This window comes from Castor canadensis, chromosome 11, assembly GCF_047511655.1.
Source record: "Castor canadensis chromosome 11, mCasCan1.hap1v2, whole genome shotgun sequence".
Lineage (NCBI taxonomy): Eukaryota > Metazoa > Chordata > Mammalia > Rodentia > Castoridae > Castor > Castor canadensis.
In genome coordinates, this window is record NC_133396.1 from 30,668,488 (window position 1) to 30,684,071 (window position 15,584).

Here is a 15,584-nt window from a genome sequence, read left to right on the forward strand (position 1 = left end):
CTCCCCCAATGCCAAACTGTACCAAGAAATGTATCCCTGGTCAGATAAGTTGTTTTAAATTTTATGGCTTTCTCCTTTTTATTTCTAATGCAGAGACTTCCATTGCCTACTAGAGAACTTAGTACAGAGTAAATGTAAGTAGTGACTATAGTGAGAATGTGAGTGAATAATTTAGTGATTTAAAAGGACACTGGCCCAGAAGTTTCATAAATTATGTTAGTTTGCTATTTGGATCTTTTGGAGCATTTGGAAATTACCTTTTATACTTTTTATCTTCTAAGTCTCTTATTCACCTTGACACACACTGACCTAACTAGAGAACTGAGGACTGGAAGATGAAAGACTTCAGCATCAGCCCTTGATTGAACCTTGATTTACTCAATGTTTTGAGTAACTTGGTGTACTCAGGGCTGTCCCTCCTTGCTCCTCTGAATCGTAGCTTTTGTTGTCACTCAGGTCTCCTAGCTCATTGTATTGCATTAGTGCCATCTTTAGGATTGTCATATAAGTCTTCATCTGGGGAGGACTTTTCAAATCAGTTGTAAAAAACACAAGAATAGGGTCATTTGTTATTTTCTTTGTTATTTACCATTGTCTAACAAAGTCACCTTTGCCATACACAAAGGACAGATTTGATGAATAGTCTTGAGACTTACTAATGAATTGTTCTCCATTCAGCAGACACTTTAGTGTAACACTGGACATAACAATTAAATCACTGCCTTTCCATCAGGGAGCAGGATATGATGTGGGGGTGAGGAGAATGCTATTAAACAAACACTCATTATGCAAGGCAATACATGCTATCAAATAATGTAAAGAAATAAAGAATTAGAGAAGAGAGATTAAGGTATGTAAAAAATTGCTTACTATTTTTTTAAAGCCCAGTGTCACCATTTGTTGGCTGTGTGACTTTAGCAAGCTACTTAATCTCTTTGATCCACAGTTTCATCATCTGTAAAATTAAAAAAAAAAGATAGTATCTATCTCATAGGATTATTTTCATTGTGAAATTAGAATAATAACAGTATCCACCTCATAAGTTATAAAGAGGATTAAAAGTGTTAGCACACATGTAAAATGCTTAAAATTGTGCCTGCTACTATAAATACCAAATAAATGTGATCTATCATACTCATTACTATTGTTAGTATTATTGTTTCCTATAAAGCACAAAGGTGATATGGCAGTATGTTCACATGGATATTTTTAAATAATTTCTGAAAGTTAGATGGATTCAGAAATGTTTTTAAAAGACACTATATAAATTCAAATGCTATCATTTATAGAATTATAATTCTGTTCTTCTACATACATGCATATCAAAACTCAACTGCACTGACCAAGTACATTATACTTATCTATCATTAAAATGGATCTGTAAGTGTCAGAATGAGCCAACCCAGGAAATTTTCCAGTTACCAGGAGAACATCACTGCTATATCCATAGTTTTTATGGGTGCAGAGGTTCAAACCTGAGATTCAGAACTGAGTTGTTAGTGGAACTGAATCTTAAGCCAAACATATAGGGGAATTTAGACATTTAGGAAGAATATCCATCTTCTTGCTGAAAGGAGGGACCAGTTTTCAAGTTCTATAAAGAGAGAAAATAAGTCTAAAAGCTGTAATTTGTAATTTGTAATTGTCAGATAAGGGATATGTGAGATTCTGGATATAAATAATGCTTCTTTAGGACTATTAAAATGATAGAAATACTCTACACCCCAAATTTGACAGTAGAGAGAGAGAGAATATCATTTCCATATTATCCATACACTTGGTCAAGAAAAAAGCCAAGGGGTGGCATACATTTAGGATCACAGTGGCAAAGTGGTGAGACAGAAGAAGCTACATCTTACACATGCTCCTCTGAATCCCACTATCCCCAAATGGTAGGAATGTTTAATTAAATCCATATTTTTTAAGCACTCCAATCTTTTTTAAGTGCCATTATTTTTCACCTTTGCATCTGGGTAAATACTCCTATTTTGGCATAAGAAAGAGAAGCAAGGTTCCAGAAACTATTCTGTTGCTAGAAGACCTTGTAGTCTGGAAATGAGTTTTTGATAAAATGAAGAGGCCACCTCCTTTCCTACACCTAGACAGCACATGGCATTGCCTAAAGTGGTTTCATCCAAACCACATCATTCAGAGCTCTCCCTGGAGCTGTCTGGTGCCCAGAACATCCTATTTCAGTGTGCCTTGGAATTGTCCAGGGCATTTGCTGCAGCCAAAGCATGTTTTTAAATAGAAGGCATTCAGTTTTTTGGACCTGCATCCCACAATGATCTGTGCTGTGCTGCTGCTGAGGGCTGCTTCTCTACTTCATTTAGCACCATGCTGACTCTTCACAGTGTGAGCAAAAAGACTCCTTCCAAATACGACCCAAATAGTTAATTAGAAAAGGTTCCACTATGGTTTTTCAAGGTTAAGTATTTCTTTACATCTAGCTTTCATTTAGAATTATGTCTTCATTTGGCTTGAGGTTTTCTTTAATTTCATGATTATTAAACTCTGCAGTTCTCCCACGTGTCCAAATTAAGCAAGAAAAAATTTGAAATTCACCCTCATAGTGACCTATTTTTCTCCTCCTCTAGTTCCCCTAGCACTTCAAACTTTAATTTTCTATTTACTAGGTGTCAGAATTATTTGTTTATGCTTTTATTTCCTACTATCCCAAAAAAAAATACCTTAAAGGCAATGTATTTTAGTCACCATTTTACTCCTAAAGCTAACCATGTATCTGGCAACTACCTAATAGGTAAAATACATATGTTTTAGGATTGAAAATTTGCATGTCCATGACAACCATTTTAATGCCCTCAAGTACGAGTTGTATTCCCAGATCTCCCTACTTTTTCATTAATACCTCATATCTACTTGATCTTCATGAGCTGCCACAGTCCTGCCACACAGCTCTGTCTGAAACCATGAAAGGATAATAGTTTGTTCTTAGAAAAGGAACAGTTAAGAGTGTTTATAAAGTTGACAAATTTTTATCTATATACCTTGTCTTTTCCCTTGTTTATTCAACTCAAACTCTCCATTGCCTGTACTAACAAAGGGAACCACAGCACGGGTAATTCAAAATAGGAAATCATTTAAAAAAAAAAAACTACATTCTTTTCTGGGAAGTGTCAAATAGGCAAAAGTTTCAAATTGACAGACTTAAGGCTTACTTACATACTCCCTGCTTACAATACTTTGGATAAGTCACTCAACCTGTCTAAAACTCAACATTTTCACCTGCAATGTTACCTCATCGAGTTATAGGGCTAGTACCTGAATCATATGAGTTGTTCTACATTTTGAAACTCATTAAACTTTACACATCTAAAAGCATGTGAGATTACATTTGGAGCGGATTATCTCATGGAAAGGCATGATGAATAAATTGGCATCAGATTAATAGTTGATGTTCTGCCAAGTAAATGTTAAAATAAGTTTCTAGTTGCCAAAACAAAACCAAGTGACAATGTGGGAAAGTAGCCCAGTCACACACTAGGTGCAGGGAATGCTGGCCGGGATTATAAAAGAGCCATGACTGATCTACTACATGCTGATTCCTCTGCAGATAAACAAGAGTTGACTAACTCACAGCAAGGGCACAAGATGGCATCTTGCACTGCAGTTACCCATATGGTGGGAAAACGAAGGTTTCTTGTGCCAAATGTAGTTTCAATTAAAACTTGGAAAGGTTGTTCCATTATCACATTTGCAGCCATAATTAAATTTGTGAACTGAGAAGAGCTGCCAAGCTTGCCTCTCTGTTTTGGAAGGTAGGACATCTGTTAACATTAGTATGGACATGGACATGGGGGAAGTCACACAAATTCTGCTTCAAAATGAACATCAAAATTAACTGTGCTTATATAGTTTATTTTAAGGCTCTGAATGCTAACTCTTCTACATTATTTAACGTGTCACAAATTTGCTTATAACATCATCTACTTTGTGATTTTTGTTTCAATGTGTGATTTTTCCCTGTCATTCTTTATTTCTAGAGTCAAGGGTTTTACAGAATGGAATTTGCATCTTCAATTTCATCAAAGAAAGTGATTAATGATCAGAAGTAAGAAGCTTTAAGAGGGATACTTGTATGGCCTATGGAACCATCAGATACACTAGAATTAGAAGTCACTTGATTCAACCAACTATCAGAGGCAATAAAGCATTAGGGCTCTGGAGTGGGGCGTGCAGTTAAATAATAATATTAACCAATTTACATAATATGTTGCAGTCAATGTGAACTTCCTCATTCATGAACTCTTAAAAATCTTCTGCAGTAAAATAGGTACAGTGTGGGGGGTACTTGTGGGATGGGGAGGGTGAATGAAGGAGATAAAGGTGAGGGAATATGGTTGATGGACTTCATATACATATAAGAAATAGAACAATGAAACTTATTGCAATTGCTTTAAGTGGGGTGTTGAAGAGGGAGATAGTGGGGTGATCTAACCAATGTACAATGTAAGCCTATATGGAATTGTCACAATGGAACCCCCTATACAATGAATATATTCTAATAAAAATTAAGGAAAAAAAAACTTACAGCAACCTTAGGTAGCAAGTGGCTGTCCCTATTTTGCAGAAAAATAGGGATTCTGCAAAGTACTGACATTCTTGCAGCCAACTGAGAGATCAAGACTAGAACTCAGGTTTTCTAAGTCCTACTTTACTGTATTTATTTAATTTGCAAGTCACATAAATTTGTGTCAATAGAGACATCCACTCACCCTAAAGAGTTAAATGTATTCAATTTTTTCAAGGTTATAATACTGAAAACTAAATAAAAATCAGCGTTTCTGGCTAATAGGATGAAATCCTGAATTGAATAATATAAACCATAAACAATGCTCTCAAAATAGCATTGAAAAATCCTACATTGCATTATAATTTAACAGAACATAAACAATTTCTCTTCACATAATTATTTCCAATTACCACCAATATTTAATCACACAATCACTTCTGCCCCAAAAGACAACTAGATGAAACCACTAAAGATTCAAGGAGACGCATATTATCAGAGATGGTGTTCAGTCTTTCTCTCGCATATGGCCAGGATAATGCAATGTAGTGTTTGGGTCAAAGTTTAGCTTATTGTAGGAAAAATTGTTATTCAAATATATATGATATAATAAAACTATACATGATTAAATGAATTGTTTTTCCTTTGGACACTTTCTTTTTTGAGACATAATTGTTAGGACATATGAATTAATAACACTTGTAGCACATTACAATAAGGTACAATTTATAAAGACAAATTTCTCCAGCCATATGAATTTAACTAATTGAAGACTTGCAATATGTAACCTACTGGCCCTTCCATATTTCACCTAGGAAATTCTTACACACTCTGCATAGTTCTGGAAGCATTTCTGATCTCCAGTTCTGGTTCAGTTGTCTCTTATTACTGTTTCCTTTACAATTTATATTTGGTAGCTCTCTGTCTGCACCATTGGACTATCAGCTCCTTGATGTCATGAAAAGGGATGTCTGATTATCTTTATGTCCTGCTTTCCTGCCACTTAGAGGTACTCAAGAAGTAAGAATGAATAGATGGAAGAAAGAAGGGGCTGAGGGACATAACCCAGATAATATGCTAGGAAATGTACATTTCACTAGATTCAGGATATTACTATTTGAGCTATTTGGCCAATATTGTGGAATGTTCAACAGAGTCTATGCTTCAACTATGTTTAAATTAAACACAGACTACTGCCTTCTCAGGAGACATAGAGTCTTAAAATCAGGAACTGGATGAAGTCTTAAGAACAGTCTGGTCCATCCATGCCTGCAGGATTTCTAAATAATCCAGGAGATTTTGTTTCACTTAAAGCTTCATATAAAAAAAAAATTGAAACAGGAAAAGAAAGAAGGGGCTAAAATCTCCCCCTGTAGAGCCTCAAGTTTCCAACCAGAAGAATCCTGTTCCCTTGCCCTGACCCTTCAGTAAAGAGAAGATTCCAAGAGTCTCTAAAAATTGCCACTTAGGTATACTTGTCCCCATTCATACTCTTTTCTTCTCCATCCTTCCACTGCCTTAATGTCTTTTCTAACACACACTTTTGACTACAGAACAAAAAGTCTGGTTCACACTATTTAAAAATTCCTGTCTCATTTTTCAGTCCTAAAACGATAGAGTGCCCTGCAGCTTCTCAGACTCATTCTTTTAAAGGCATTGGCGTGAACCAAGTTCATTGGCTGTGGGTTTAATAAACTCTCCTGGGGTGCTGGTATCTTTCAGCCTGTCAATTTAAAAATCCTTTCTTGAGCACCATAGATCACTGCAGAGAGAGAAGTATACTCACAAAGAGAAAGAGCAAGAAAATACTAGAATGCAAAGGCTACAAATAAATGGTTCAAAGGCTGCCATTGATGAAAATAATTAAGAGCCCAATAGTAAATAAAATCACTTTAAGAATGCAAATTGATTACAGCTATTAGAAAGAAGTTGTTAATATTCTGGCACCTTCAGAGGTAATGAACACAGCATACATTTAGTAAATACTCAAGCTGTCCACTTAAAAATTCTTAGATTTCCTACTTAATATTCAACATTCCCTGTCCAAAACACAAAGACATAAACAGCTCCTTGTTCCTTATTTGCTCATTTCATATTACTCTCATATAAAAATAAGGACCAAGCTTAAGCCCAATCCTCTTTAAGGATGGTATGTTTTCTTCTTTCTCTTAAGCCTGATCACAGTTTGTATTTACATAACATACTTTGCAACTTGCCCACACGCTGCCTTGCATCGCCTTTTAATTATATATATTTCAATATCTCATTCAATGAGATTACAAACTACTTGAGGGTAAGAATAATTCTTTATATTTGTCTTGTCTGATCCAAAACAGCAGCTGGCATAGTGAAACGCACAACACAGGTGCTTGATATAAACCCTTTTATATGAATGAAACAAGAAACTTGGAGGCTGATAAAGTTTGATTCTGTCGTTCCTTCTGCACTTAACAGAAATGCTACTCAGAGCTTTCTCAGCTCATGCATTATTGATTTTTACAGGTGCCACCTTTTTCTACAAAGATATGGGGCACTGACAGCCATCCATAGTGCACAGCTCTAATCAGCAACAATTGTAATCTTATCCTAATCAGAAACCATTGTGCAGTTAGGATGGTTCTCCTAAATGACAATCATCTCACCATTGTTAAATGGTGAATGCACTATAATATCATCAATGTGGAAAGTTGCCCCCAAAGTGTTCTCTTAAGTAATCGGACTGAAGAATTAGGCACCAGCAGGTAATTTGGCCTTATCTTTCTTTGGAAAACTTAGAAGAAATTTGAAGTTGAATAAATCACCATGAGCAATTGTAAGAACAAATCACCCAGGGCAATTTGATGTTTTTCTATCTTCACACACATAGGGAAGATCATTTTATAGTCATGATTTTCATATTCTTTGGGCTCTGTGATTCAGCTACAATGAATAATATTCCCCTCTCCCACTCAAAATACTGTACCTGAATTGATTCAGATGTAGGTCTTCTCAAAGATTTAAAAAATGGCATAAGAGTAATTGCTTTCCTTTTTCCTGGAAGGTGTTGGAACCTGAGACCAATCCTGGAAGGATCAGACTTAGCCAAAAGGAGGAATCTGAATGTGATGGAAGATACTTTAGAAAAATAGAGCAAGGCCAAGAAGTAATAGTGTTTGACTGGATTGCTTTGATAGGTTTTTTAAAAATAATTATTTTAGCTCCTAGAAAACTAAATTACTTACTTATTCAACCCCTATGCATCAAAACATCTACTGTATGCAAATAACCATGCTGAGAAACACATGGGATACAAAGATAAAGATCTATTCCAAACCCTAGGAAATGTAATGTATTAGACAGTATCATATAATCCACAGACAATGTTGAGGCACCATTACACAGTATGTGAATAGGAACACGAGTGAGTTTTATGTGAATCAGATGGTGTTTCATTCACTACTGACATTCCACAGAGATTATGATTCACCAAGTTTGCCAGTACCTAAGAATCTGTGTATGTTTACAAAGCTCAGATGACTCTTATAGTAAAATTTGAGAGCACTCCAATTAGAGAAATTATAATTTAATTAGAGGGTAAGACAATTTACACATGGTATGATGTAATGACCAGTGCAGAATTAGGAAAGTTATGGCTGTTGATCTAGTTTTGAGGAATAAATAGGATTTCTATATTTAAACAAATGTAGGGGTGGAGACATCTCAGGCTAAGAGAACAATCTGGCTAAAGTGCAAAAGCAGGTGTCACAAAGAATGTAGGGAAAGAGAGGGCAATTAATCAAGAAAAGAAGATTGGAGCAAAAAAATATAGGATCTTGATTAACAAGATATTCACCAAGTTTAGTCTTTAGTCACCAGGAACTAGCAAACTGATAATTTATCAGCAAAATAATGGTGAAATCTATGAAGCACTACTAAACAAATGAGTTTAAAAGATGTATTGTATTAGGAAAAAAATTAAAGCTTAGCAACAGTGATGTGGGCTATGGCAACATTGCAACAGCTGAAGCAAAAACAGCATTCTGAAGGAGGATGGTACAACAGAAGGTGGAGACTTTAGCAAAGGAGACCTGGAAATACAGATCTTGTCACCTGATCTTAGTGGACTTAGTGGACTAAGTGTTAACAGAGTAATTATTATTAAAACAAAAAAGAATTCATAAGTTGAGCTAGCTTGACAGTATGGAGTGGGGTTGAGCAGATAATGATTTTCATGTTAGATTTTTTGAGTTTAAAGTATTTGAAGAGTATCTGAATGGAATCATCTGGTATTGAGATAGAGGGATAGACAGCAGGATGGAAACAAGTGAATGAAGTAAGTCAAAGAAAAGTTGTATACACCTAGTAAACTCAGATACACAGACCTGCGGCTCAGCTCTAACTAACCAATTGTGATCAGGACAAATGTAAGTTTTGTTGTAATGTAAAATTTCACAGTTTAAAGCTAGGACAACAACAAATTTAAGAACTACTGCATGAGATTAAACTAAAAGGCATCTGGACATCCATTTTCAACCTCTGCTCTATTAGCTGGCATTCTTTATCTTAAACATTGGTATTCTTTATCATAGGGAATGGATGAAATAGTCAAGGAGGAAAATAAGCAAAGCAAAAAAAAAAAAAGAAGAAGAAAAAGTCATACCTTTTGGAAATAGTAACATTAAGTAGAAGAAAAGAAAATAGGGGCCAAGGAAGATCCAGTACCAGGTCTCTAAAGAATACAATTTTGAAATAGTAAATGACTATCAATATTGAATGCTACAGAGAATTCATGGAAGAAATGGCCATTTCCATTAGTGAGCAGATAAACTGATTTATTTATAGGAGGATCTTTTTGTGTGGATTAAGAAAAGTAGAGAGTTCTCCCCCATTCAAAAATATACACAATGGACTGGAGATGTGGCTCAAGCACTAAAGTGTCTGCTTTGCAAGCACACGAAGCCCTGAGTTCAAACTCCAGTCCCACCAAACACACACACACACACACACACACACACACACACACACACACACTCCATTGATGCTTACAAGTGCAAAGATTTTTCTGGTGTACCCTGTTTAAATAAGTTTTTCCAGTGCTCATGAGGAATGGTAGCACGTCACATTCCTAATGAGTGCCTTGAATCAAGAGCAGGAGAGAAGACAAAATGAAAAGGGGGGAATTAAGAGAGGAGAGAATTTACTAGGAAGGACATTAGTACCTTTTTCAGGAAGACAAAGGGTACTAACAAGAGGAGTATATTTCACAATGATTTCTCTAAGTCTGAAGAGAAATATTTCCTGTATTAGAATAAATCCTAGCTGTTGATGAGGCTGTAAAATGCTTGGAACTTTCATCTTACTGCTGGCCACGGTATTAGTTAATACAATTTCCTTGGAAAATTGATATGTACTAAATTTGAACATATGGATCTGCTATCATAACTCAGCAATTCTACACTTACCTGTGTACTCTATAGAATGCATATGCATGTTCACCAAATAGGCAGGTACAAGAATGTCCCTTGCAATACTGTTCATCTTAGCCAATAACTATAGCTTAAATAAATGCCTATCAAGATCCAAATGAGTTGGGCCATAATAATAGATACCACATAGTAACATGGAAGAATGCTAAATGTAACAACCTGTATGCCTGGAACAAACATAATAGTAAGTGAAAGAAACCAGATAACCAAAGATTCCAATTACATGAAGTTCAAAATCAGGCAAAACTTTTAGCAGTTATGTTAACGAGTCACCATTAGGGGTGACCTCCTATATTAATGCAACTTCAAAGTGTCATTTCTTTTGGTTTCAGCAAAAACTTTTTGGGAAAAAGAAGCTGAGCATGCTCAGAAGTATTCCTGTCTGTCATTTTAACTTTTGGAACATATTCCATTACCTTGAGCTAGGCATGCCCAGAATGTATCTACCTTCCTTCGTTCTTGAAATATGACCTTAAACTGAGCAAGCTCAATAATATAGACACCACTAAAGTGCTATCCTATAGGAATATGTATAGTCTCCCTAGATGAAATCCTCATGCTTTCTTTGTTTCAGGAGGTTATTTGAGGAAGGCACCATTTTTGGAATAACTTTAGAGCTCTCTTTACTTGCTATAGGTAATGAATATTTCTCCATTCTTTTATCTTCTGGTTGTGCTTATTTGCTTTGCACTCACCATGAGGAAAACCCATCATGTCCAATTAGAAAGTTAGTCTACAAGAATTAAAGTAGGGACATAGTTAAATTTGGAAAGGAATAGTGGCAGAGACAGATCATCTTCCAAAAGACTTCTAAGATGTTAATAATACTACATTTCTTGATCTAGGTAGTGATCACAAGCGTATGTTCACTTTGTGAAATGCAGGAAGCTGTACCTTTATGATGTGTGTACTTTTACTTATGCATGCTCTACTTAAAAAGCTTACCTGAAGATCATATGGACTTAGAGGGTTAGGGCTGGCATTTAACTTTGGATATCAGAAAATGGTCTCTAAGATCACATTAACACTGAGATTTGGAGTAGTTCATTATTTAGGCTAAATTCTACCCATTTTAATACTTATTCTATTCTGATATAATTAGGATTTTAGGTTGATAAAGGAAAAAATAGTTCTATTTTACAAAGAAACTTTAATGCATTACTTCTGTTGTCCAATTGGTAGCATCACCTTTGTCAATGTTTAGTAAGTAAATCACTCATTTAAGACATGTTCTGAAGTCCTCGGGCTGAAGCTAAAGCAAAATGTAAGACTAGTCCTGATTTAATAGCTTCGAGAATTGAGAAGAACACATTAGGATCACAAATGAAAGATAACTGAAGGAAAGTAAAAATCACTAAACGTTCATTTATTTCACAACAGCTTCATGTCTGAAATACAGGGCCAGCATGTCTAAGGGTGCATCTCCTAGCAATCTTGACCACTTAGTATTCAAAAGATTCACATAAGCATGTGTAATATAGGGTAAGAAATGGAAAATAACCCCCTCCACACCACACGTGCATGTATACACACATACATACACATACGCACAAGCATGCACACATACATGCATGTACACATGTGCACAACATACATGTATACACATGCACACAAAAGTATGCACTCACACTCACATGCACACACATGCATATGCAAGCCAGTGCCCACTGGCTGGCAGGACCGCCTCTAAACATAGTACCAAGAATGATTCTGAGGCCCTATATACTCTCAGTAGAAAAGTGCCAGAATGATTCACCTGAACTAATTATAAGAGTAAGAGGAAGAATGTGAAGTGACCAAGTGATCCTGGTTTGCCTGAGACTTTCCTGGTTTCAGCACTGAAAGTCCCACATTCCAGGAAATGACTAACTGCTTGGCTGATGGTTCATGGAAGCTGGTTATCTCTTTTACAAAATTAACTTACTATATACCTTGGAAAAACCACGTTTTCTCTCCAAATCTCCAGTTTCTTGTATAAAGTAAGGAGAATAATATCTACACATGGGACCATAGTGAGGATGAAAGGAAACGTTTATAAAATAAGGACCATTGCAATGACTTTTTTTTTTATTCATTTATTCACATGTGCATACATTGTTTGTGTCATTTCTCCCCCTTGGCCCCCACCCCCACCCTATCTCCCCTGCCTCGCTTCCAGGCAGAACCTGTTCTGTGCTTTTCTCCACTCCAGAGGAACTAATACAGAAACCTTAAAGCGACAGAAGTCAACATCAGAAGGAGATCAGGAACTAGTGTAAAGATCAGTTAGAAATGAATCAACCTGGGTTGTAACACATTTGTACATGAAAGCAATGCTAGGAATCTCTCTGTATAGCTGTCCTTATCTCAACTAGCAAAAATACTATGTCTTTCTCATTTTGCTTATTTCTACTCTTCAACGGAACTGGAGAAAAGTGCAATGAGTTTTAATGATAGAATCTCAGCTAATATTATGAGTTCACCTTTCTGAGACAGAGATTTTTGACCAGGGCCATTTAATCAGTTCATTTTTTTCCTCATTACTGTGTAGTATCTACTATTATGCTATGATTCATGTATATAATTTGCTGTTGGTAGGCAGTTACTGAAGTTACAATTTTTGGCTAACATGGTCTAGCATCCCTAATCAGGTAAAGTCCATGTTGATCGATCAAGAGTGACTTGACACACTTACCCTTACCAATATTCCCAAACTGTATTCTGTGATCTCTTATTAGCACATGCCAAAAACAAATGATTCAGGAAAATATACTTTCCTGACACTCTGAGTTAAATCAAGTTACAAGCACTTTTTTTGACTGGGGGAGGTCTGTACTGGGGTTTGAACTCAGGCCCTTACACTTGGTAGGAAAGTGGTCTACCACTTGAGCTATGCCACCAGCACTTCTTGGTTTATTTTTCAGATTAGGTTTCATGCTTTTACCTGGGGCCAGCTGGGATTATAATATGTGCTACCATTTCTGGCTTGATCTTTGAGATAGAGTCTTGCTAACTTTTTTGCCCATATTGGCCTGAACTGCAGACCTCCTATATCTGCCTCTTAAGTAGCTAGAATTACAGATGTGAGCCACTATACCTGGTCTTAAACAGGCTCTTCAATGTGAGACTTTCCCAGGGCCTTTGTTCTGTGGATGTATAAAAGCACCATCTAAGGAAAGGATGTAATGAGCAGCAGCTCCCAAGTGTATTTTACAAGAAAAGCATTTCCCACGAGTCATCTCTTCAAGACAAGGACTCTTCAGAGTGCACCTAATAAAATGCTGCACTGTTCCCATGACAGAAAAAGGAATGCAAAACTTATGTCTTCTTGATAAGTGAGTCCAAAACCATTTGCACCTTGAGGTAGACAATTGTGAGTGAAAGAAAGAACAATGACCCAGGAATGAAGCCTACATTGTAGTCATTACCCAGCTTTGTGACTCCATCTACTCTGTGCAATGCAGCAGGTAGATTAGAAAATCTCCCTTCTCCCTCCTACTACTCATAGTTTTTGAAATTACTCCCTCAGAGGTAACATTATTCCAATAGCCTGATAAGAAAGCCTTTTCATAAGATCTTATCTGTTAACTACATGGTCCTTTCCCCATTTTGCTTTTCACCCCCTTAGCTGTTATTAGTTCTTATGTTTGTTTCCTTTTAAGATGTCTCCCCAGCATGATGCCTATATCTTTGTGGATGTGGGAATTATGTTCCCCAGTTTCTACTGATGATACCACCCCTCTGCTCCTTGGAACAGATTCTCAGTCTTTCATACCCCATGCCACGCATTTCCTATCTGAGGATACAGTTTTCATAAGGTTCTTCCACATACAGACAGCCTGAGCAGCAAAAGAAGCCTCACTGCTATGGGGATAAGTGTTTCTCAGTGCCACACAGATAATGCACTTCTTGGTCTTATTTTTGTCTACAAAAATTGCAGAGGACCAAAAAAAGGCATAATGTGAATCCATTCTTATGACAGTAATTATAATGAGAATGGGAAATGGTACAGTGTAAGTGTTTGACACCTGAAGCTCCACTTGGCAAAAATCTAATCTATTTTTCATTAGTTTCCTTGCAGAAGATCCCATGGGACAGGCCAGAAGTCCCTGCTTCACTTGGAATCAGATTAGTCCATCTGGCCTCCTGCTACCTCTCAACACAGTCCTTTGAACAACAGTCACATGCAGGCAGCCACTCAGGTGACATACATTTTGTTTATTCAGGGAAGAAAGTATAGGCTATGATGTAAAATATCGTCTTGGCAGTGCTTGAGAAAAGGTATTGCTTCTATGAGAACTATGCAGTGAATTGTGAATGGTATTCAACAGGACCCAAGAACTTCTGAACCATGCCCTGCTTATTATCCATTTACCAAGTAAGAAGAGCTCAACCCAAAAGAAATTTTAGCAAATGATTAGTAAAAAGCCCTATTTGTTTTTAGCTGAGTTTTGCCCAATACTGCTCAAAAACAATAACATTGAATTATAACACACAGATTAGACTCAAGTCCTACACATGCTGATCCACTCCTCACATGCAAGCCTGAATCCAAGTTTTGCCACTTGGCCCAGAACAATAACTAATATTCAGGTAGAAGGAGAAAAAGGAAGATGGTTGTCACCATCTCAGTTCAATAGTTTCAAGGCTTAAAGAATTAGTAACTATATTAAGCAATCTGTTAAAAAAAAAACTGTTACAACTAATAAATGAATTCAGTAAAGTTGCAGGATACAAAATCAATGTGCATGGGCTTTTAAAACACAGCGACTCTGCCTATTGGGGAACCTTGCCCAATCAATTTCTTGGGCTCAAAGTCATGGGTCAGTAAATGAGCCTACTTCCTCTTTTTTATAAATAAAGTTTTATTTGAACACAATCGTGCCATTGCTTGCATATTATTTATGGCTACTTTCACTCCACAATGGTAAAATAGTTGAATAGTTGCCACAAAGACTATAAGGGCTTCAAAGCCTAAAATATTTTATTAGTGGCCATTTGTATCTACTGTTCTAAACAATCAGATTTTACAAATTTACCTACTCTGTGGAAAAGGCAAGAAGCAAGTAGAGAAGCAGGGGCATCTTCTACTTTACTATCTCATTTCCATCTCTCCTACGTCAAGCTGATCGGGAGTGTGGCTTCCCCCAGGTCTATCCATGGAACCACTGGATAGACAGACTTACTTTGTGAGCTATCCTTAAGACGCATAATGTATATACATGTAAGTACATGCAAAAATAATAAGAGACACATGAAGAGACACTTATCCTGTTATTATTTATAATAGATAAAAAATTTAGAAATTCATGTGTACGTTAGGGAAAGGGCAGAGACACATATATAGCATTAAATTCAGTATCTTCAAAATATATGTAATAGAACTTCAATACTGAAATTCCAAATAAAAGATGAGATACAAAATCAAGTGTTTAAATTATTTTCAAAACTTTAAAAGCAAACACACCTGCAGTTACACATGCATGAATTGCTAAAGGTAGTTATTGTGTGCAATGTGATTTTATTTGTCTTTTTTCTTTCTTTGAACTTTTAAATTTTCAAATAAGTATGGATTACATTTAAAATAGTCAAAGGATTTTAAAGAATTG